This window comes from Chlamydotis macqueenii, chromosome 3 (assembly GCF_036417535.1).
Source record: "Chlamydotis macqueenii isolate bChlMac1 chromosome 3, bChlMac1.mat, whole genome shotgun sequence".
Lineage (NCBI taxonomy): Eukaryota > Metazoa > Chordata > Aves > Otidiformes > Otididae > Chlamydotis > Chlamydotis macqueenii.
Window position 1 is genome coordinate 106,651,274 of NC_141558.1, and position 6,000 is coordinate 106,657,273.

The window sequence follows — 6,000 nt, forward strand, 5'->3', positions numbered from 1 at the left end:
TTTTGTTTCTTTTTTCTCTTTTTTTTTTTTTTGCCATCAAAATGCAAATGATACTTCAGTCATTGAATTATTTACTTCATCCAAAGAGAGAAGGTGGGTTTTTTTAAGTTAAGGTTTTGCCCATAAGAGTAAAAAGTCCAGAGCAAATAATGCTGCCTAAGTATAGGGAGGTAACCATATGTGTAGCTGCAGGTTAGGACAAGTCAACTTTATTGTGCCTTCTCTTGTTGCTGATGGTAATCAGGACATTCATATTAGCCTGATGAAAAGAGAAAATCAACCAGAGGTTTTCTAAAGTAACTTAAGGAACTTTTTTTTTTTTTCCAAGGGAGAGAGGCAGTGTGATCTAGCTGGTAAAGCGTATAATCAGTGTGTCTGGCTCATCGTCTCAGGCACCGCCACAGGCAGCCTTGGATGAGTTTGCGAAAGCCACCGTACAGCCAATTTTACCACACTTGCTTACAAAGTGAATTGTACTTTATTCATGTCGTAGGGTACCCCTGCAAAATCTTTCAGTTTCTGTAATTTTAAAATGTCAGTAATTTTTGTTTCCTTCACAGGGCAGCTATGATTCTTACTCCGTTGGTGCATTTAGGCTTTGATGACACAGTTTCAGCCATCTCTGGGTCTTTCCTCCATAGGCAGCACTGCAGTTGGGAGAGACTGATTAATATAAAACTTGTTCAAATTTGCGAGGACTTATTTGTATTTCCTTGTTTTAGAAAAGGCAACTAGAGTAACCATTTGGCTGTCCAACTGCTGAAAATACAGGAGTGCATAAACAACCTGCATTTTAGAGGTGTATGAGTTAAGCTACTCTTTTTCCATATAATTGAGTTCAAGTTTGCAAGTTACGAAGTTCTTCATTTTGCTGTCTGGTATATATTATTTGTACAAATGTCATTAGCTCATGACAGCAGTTTTGCAAGTGGAAATGATTGTCCTGTTGAACCTTCAGGCTGTGATCACGCAGTCTGGTTGTAAACTGAGCGTTTTATGGGTAAAGACAACCTTTGTGGTTGTCTGAACATATATATTGAGTGGGTTCCCATGCATTGCAGTTATCTTGGCAATTTAGTTATTTCAGGTGAGCTTGTGTCCAGTGATGGCTTTGGGAATGTGTCTTCTTCATGATTTGCTAACTGATTTAAACATTTCTTAAAAAAAAATAAAACTAAGAGAGCAGCTCAGCGTGTTCTTTTTTTTTGCAGCGTCTGGGTTTTTTAACTGCCTTTCTCCCAGAATAGTAGCAAATCCATCTTCACTGGACTGTACTCTCTTCTCGAGTGAGATCTCTCTGCCAAGAGCAGAGCCCTGGGCTCGGAGCTGGGCTTTATAAACACTACATGCAGAAGATGCACTGAAAACTTCTGTCTGTGGGATTTCCCATCTCGAAATCAAATTTTCAAATAAGTGTCCATGCATCCTAATGATGTCCGTTTTCCTGTCACAGAGCATTGCTTGTAACTCAATGCAATCTTCTTCCTTGTTTTTTCCACTTGAACATAGCTTAATAATTGAAAATATCCAAAGGGGCAAAAATAATTTTTGAAAAATAGGACTATGGTTGAGTGAACACTGTAATTTTCAGAAAGGATTTTTAAAAGAAAGGTGCCTGGAAATATTGGTTGTAATTTCAAAATAGAAGAGCAAGTGCATTGCATTCCTGTGGAAGAAGCCAACTGATTGTCTCAAAGAAGTTATGCTGATGTCCGCGCTGCTGCTAGTGAGGTTTGCAGTAACACTGCTGTGCTGAGCGCAGATCTGGAGGGGGGATTCTCAAGTCACTCTGCAGAGTGTCTCAATGCTGGAAGCTGGCGAGCTGATTTCCCCACATGTCTTGAGGATGGGGTCATCTAGCCAGCTTGGTGAGAGTGAGTCAGGATAGCTGGTCTGTGTTGGATCACTGGACTGAGCCACGTCCTGGGTCAAAGGTAAAAAGAAGAAAACACTTTGAGGCATGCTAACGCTTCAAAGACAGTAGTGGACACATTCTCTTGATCACAGGCATTTTGCTTATCTCTTTTCCAGTTTTGAGTTTTGGTAAGGAAATACATGATAACCAGAATGTGGCTAATGATGTCAGGATAGAAAGTATAACAGTGGTTGGAAAGTGTTGAATCCTATTGTCATCTTAGATTGAAAACTAAGGGCTGAGAAGGGAGGTCATCAGAGTAGAATGCCTGTTTGATGCAGGGCAACCAAATCCTGTGGAAAGGTTGTGGTTTTTTCCTCAGTTTCTGTTAGATGCTACTTTGCTTCCTCTTGTTGTCTCTACGGGTCAGGTTTGAACTGTGACTCTCAACAAGGGCTGATGATCATGGAAGGTCTCTTGACTTCCCTTTATGGTTGCTGGCGTCCTGAGCCGAGATATCCCTCTTGCAGGCTCGGGAATGCCCTGCCATCCTGATCAAATGCTGGATCATTATGTATGGGGTGCAGCTAGTCACCAACAAAATCTCTTAGTGAAGGAGGTTTTCTCCATTTAAATTCAGAACTGCTGTGGTGTGCCAGTTGGTGTCAATGCAGTGTTTGAAACAGGCTGAGAGAAGGAGAGTATAAGCAGAAGAATAATATCCAATAACAGAAGAATTGTTAATTGCCAGGTTATGGGTTCATGGCATCTGTCTAACCGTAGGAATAGGCTGTGCCAGTGTTTGCTACTGGCAAGTGCAGTGTCACTCTGCTAAGATTTTTGGGATGTAGTTCAGAAACTTGGCTCTGCAAAACTGTAAGTTAACTGTGTGTGTTGCCAGCTTCACCATACAATGGAAAGAGTGATCACACTTTCCTTTAATTAAAGTGCTTAAAGTAAAAAGATGAGCTAAAAAGTGCTTTAACGACAATGTAAGTAGCATTAATAGGTTTTAAACATGAATGCTGAAGAAATCATGGTTTAAAAAGAAAGCAGCCCTTCTTCTGAACTCAACAGGTCTTCTGCGGTCTCAGATTTAGAGGGGGGAAAGTCTGGTTTGTAAGCTCCGGCACAGCAAGGCAGCAGGCTGCATCTTCTCCTCGTTCCAAGTTCTGGAAACTCTAGTTGTAGCCAGCTTCCCTTGCTGAGCAGAGGTCCCACGATTGTTGAGAGGCCTGCTCTTGTCTGTATGCAATCCACCAGCATCTGAAGTGCTTTATGCATCGCTGACCAGGTGGAAAGTTCAAATTCATATGCGTGAAGAAACTACTGATCCATTTGCGTGGTATGCAACAGTCTCGCTGCTTTTTATGTAGTTAGGTAGTAGATAGCAGAAGATACTGAAACGTATTTTTCTGCAGTGATTGCATGTAGAATGTCTTTTTTTCTCCCCTCCTCCTAATTTTCACTCCCATTTTAGTACCTCAATTTATATTTTGCATTTCTTTTTCATTCCACCTATGAAACTAGAAGCACTGTATCTATTACACACCTGCGTTTGCTTTCTGTGAAGTCATCCAAATTCTAAAAATCCAAACCAAGTATTTACAGGTAATCTGCTCTTCTGGAAGCCGATAATTTTTTAGAATCAGGTTGAAGGCTGTATGGTTCCCCAGAGAAAAGATGCATATATTGATGTGTTTATGCTTTGCAATAATAATATTTGTCCATGTGAGAAAGTGTGACTTTTTTTCTTCTGCCGCACCATATGGCTTATGACTATTTACAATCCAAACAGTAACAGCTGCTGCTGCATAACAGAATCCATTCCTCTGAGCTGGAGATGCGCTGAGTAGCGAATGACAAAGTATATGTCCACAGATGTGTTCCAAATATTCTCATTTACCACTCAACATCCTGTCTATCATTCTTCTCTTGGAAACTGTTGGAACTTTTTTCTTATATGCTTAGCTAATGCAGAGAGCTTTGACAGCTTGGTTTGGGAGTTTGGAAGCAGACAGAGAAGCTGTGTCCGGTGACCGCTATCCAAATGGGCGAAGGGAAGGACATTCTGGTCATGTGCTCAGCAAAATGAAAATGTGTATCATCCTGTTAACCCCTTTCAAAGATAAATCAGTGACTCTTATAATCAATAAATGAGAAGTTTCTAGTTAGAATAATAAACCACATGGTCTTTGACCTTCACTTCATGCCCTTCATTGATGGCGTGCCTGAAGTTTGGCATTCCATATTGCACAGACACATATGCATTTTGCATTTCTCAGCTAGTATCAGCATTTTGGGCCTCCATCAGTTGCTTGCTTCAGCCTCTTTGCCTCTTTTTTTTTTTTTTTTTTTTCCCTGTATGGTTGTCTGCTGGCCATTCTGATGAATTTCTGAATTTTCGTATCAAGTGTTGTAAGAGGTGACTTACCATTGTCAGTCATTCCTGTCAAAAGCAAGAGGACAATTTCCAAATATTATACAATTGGGCTATATGCCTGGCCTTTAGCTACGGTGCTCTGATTGGAAATGGCATTTAAACCATGTCCGTGCCTGTCAGCAGATTCTCTTGTATTTGCACCGAGTTTTTCATGTACCTGCTCTTTCCCAATAGGTTAGACAATTGGCACATTATATTTATTATGACTTATCTCACACAAGCATATTCCAAGGAGGATGAAATGTTCAGGGCGGGTATTCCCCTGGCATATTCTTCCTGTCACACAATAATCTAACAATGCTCATTAGCAAAAAAGAATTGCGATCTTCTTGCAGTTGATTCTTTATCTGCCATGAAGCTTTGCTGGTAAATAAAACCCACTGGATTTCATCCTACTTCAGAGTGCATTGGAAGGTGGCTATGAATAGAAGTGATCACACTTTCTAATACCATATATTGTTACGGTGGGACCTTTTTATTGAAAAGCCTTAAAATTAAGCCAGATCAGTTCCTTGAAAGCATGTAATGATTTCTATCATTTACATTTTTTTTTAATAAGTCTGTAGTACTCTTGTGCCAATGAGAATTTTTCATGTCAGGGCTACAGCTACCACAGAAACAAAAGGAATGAGGAACATTCTGAGCCTTACTGGTAGTTAGGCTGGCAGCTCCAAACCTCACTGCTTCAATAACCCTTTAATTTTGATGCCTTTGTGGTCATCTTACAGAGAGATGTTTTTAACTTAAATAGCTTTCTCCTCTCTGCTTGGTACGAGCAGGTCTCCATCTCAGACTCTGCTTTATTAAGGTCAACAGCCTCCACTCCTCTCCTCACGTACGCCAGATGCTCTCTTGCCATGATCACTCTGGCTCCTTACAATATTCTCTTTCATGACTGTGCAGGGGAGACCAGAAGGGTTTTGAAGAAGGGACCCCGTAGAAACAAATAGGCAGTTGTAACTACTGAGGATGACCCGTAGGGCACATCCCATGGGTCAGTTCAGCAAATAAATAAAGCAGGACTCCAGGTGGATACAGATCAAATTCCTTTATTGTAGAGCACAAGTGATGCTGCTTATAGTTAATGAAAAAATCTCCTTTGTAAATCTAAGGGCTGTGATATGGCACTGCATAGTTGTGATTCCATAATTCATGTGCTGAGTCAGCTCATTCCCACATGAAGGAAGGAGTTTCTTGGGAGCATGCTCCTCGGTGTAAATTTCATCTCGCTTGCCAGAGATAAAATGGAATTACCAGAAATATTTGTATGAAAAGCCATAAATGCAGGCTTAATCTACCTCAGTGTTACAGAAAAAAAGCTTCTAACATATTCCTGCCAGAAAATTGGTGATAGGTACCATCTCCTGCCCCATTTCTGTTTCCCTAGAAGAGACAAAAGACTTCACCTTTCTTAGATCAATGCAGCTGTGTCCAGGTTAAACTTGGAACTGCATGGAGAGAAATAAATGTAAAACAACTGACAACAAAAATGGCAGATGGGATAAATTGCTCTGTGTAAGCTAAGGCTACGTTTTGTCGTGGCCTTTGCCTACCAAAGCTGTTCTGTGAGCAGTAACAATGGGTTGTATAAACAAATTTAAGGGATTGATGGAATTTGATTTCATGCTTTGTTCTTGCTCGCTGTCTGCTATGTTAAGCAGAGAATCCATTTCAATACTTACTATGCAAAATTCTACAAACA